Below are 1,734 nucleotides of genomic sequence, written 5' to 3'. Positions count from 1 at the left end.
GGCCCCGCCAGGCCCCCCGCGCCGCATGCGCTGCTGTCTCTCAATGTCTCGGACAGTATCTTTCATCTTTTGCTGAATTCTCTGCAAAGCGCGGCTGACTTGAAACAAAAAAAAAGTCTACCGATGTTTCTGTGAAATCACAAATTATTTTTCTATTCTCTTATTCGTAACTCGCGAGTGGATGGCGGCGGGAAGTCCTGTCCCCTAATCCTTTGACCAGTATTCGTGGTTTCCCTACCTTCCAGTCTTCTTGTCCTTGTAGGCGTTAATTTGTGTTTGCATTGGAAATTTGAATGTGAAGCGATTATCATGAATATGGTTTGTCCATAAATCTTTATTTTGTATTGGAACTTTTTTGTATGTACATTTATGAGTGTGGCATTTAATAACTTCTGTAATATTGCGTTTTTTTGCTTTTAATTATTTCCATTGGTGTGCGCGCACCCGAGCTAATTAGTCTAGGAACTAATGTACTAAGAGAAATGTATTGAATGAAATAAAATATTATCAAGTCCTTGTATTGGAAACGTAAATGTTATCTTGTTACTTTTCCCCCTTATACAGACTGGCTGGGTATTTCAAGTCGCGTGCTTTTTTCGAGGAAGGCCACAGTGGGGGAAGGGAAGGGAGGGCTCCAACCCAGCAAATGGTGACCGAGTGTTTGAAACTTGGTCAAGTGGAATACTTTGGACCACGGGGAACGTTTTGGGATATTGGTGGGTACCGCACAATTCAACCTCCTTGTTGAGCTGCCGGATCGTCTCCATACCACGGCGGGCTAACCTACCCCGAAAAAAAAAATCACGACTTGGAACACCCCCCTCTCCCCCTCCCCAGTATATGTGTCTTACAAATCTGCCCATCAATCAACCAGCTGCTGCCACACATCATTCGAGCAAAGTATGTATCATGTATGCAACAAAATGCCTCCATTCTCAAGTTACCAATCTCAAAATACAAGTCAATCTTTTAGAAAAGGAAGACACAGACCGTGCCTCTGGCCCACTTTTATGCGGATTGCTGCACACATTGCCTATCCATGAGACGGTTTGTAAAGGTTCCCCTGGAGGTAGGGGGAAGTGCCCCCCCCCCCCCTCCTGAAGGTAAAACTTGCTCGGGCCGTCGGGGCCCCCACCAGCTGCATTCTCCCAGATTCTCCCAGGCTTTGTTTGGCTTTAGCAAGCGCTGTACTCGGCTAGCACTGGTGCAGCACTGGGGGCTGCTTCATTGGGCGCCAGTGGGCGCCATGCCTTACTAACTCTCGCTTGCTTGCGTTTTATGTTCCATGTTTTGGCTTCGCCCCTGGCGCTTCGTAGAACGACACAGATTCGACAAATTCGAAGGTGAGGACAATACCAGCCAAGACGACACTGATTAATCCGTTTTGGAAAACTGTATTTCTTTGCAGATGCCATGGCTTAGAGGTAATGTCGGGTAATGTATTTTTCTCTTGGCGTGATTTCGTCTTGTTTTCTGGTTCTCTGTGCCTCTCCTGTGCGGGAGAAGGGGGCTGGAGACGAAACTTGCTCGTTCCGATGGCTGTTAGAATGAAAGTGGCAGCATTTCGCAGGCAGAACAGAACCTGTTGTTTGTAGGGTCGCTATCGGTCTGCCGGCCGCGCACGCACCGCCGGCCCCGGCCCCGCGCCCTCTGCGGTCGAGTCCTCCGAGTCGGAGGCCGACCCAGCCGACCTCGCAGACCTCGCTGACCCCTACGGACCGTACAGCCGCTTCG

At 49.1% G+C, this 1,734-nt stretch overlaps 1 protein-coding gene across 1 annotated transcript in view; it reads left to right on the top strand.

Annotated features, from left to right (window-relative positions):
• Positions 1-533, top strand: part of LOC127752109 (protein anoxia up-regulated-like) — a gene marked incomplete in the record, with an annotated part of 5,963 nt that extends 5,430 nt beyond the window's left edge. Inside the window, 1 exon segment of the mRNA XM_052276719.1 lies at positions 17-533.
• Positions 534-1,734: the final 1,201 nt, after the last annotated feature.

Source organism: Frankliniella occidentalis, unplaced genomic scaffold (assembly GCF_000697945.3).
Source record: "Frankliniella occidentalis isolate FOCC.00 unplaced genomic scaffold, Focc_3.1 Scaffold4070, whole genome shotgun sequence".
NCBI classification, from domain to species: domain Eukaryota; kingdom Metazoa; phylum Arthropoda; class Insecta; order Thysanoptera; family Thripidae; genus Frankliniella; species Frankliniella occidentalis.
This window is presented reverse-complemented; position numbering and strand designations above follow the sequence as displayed.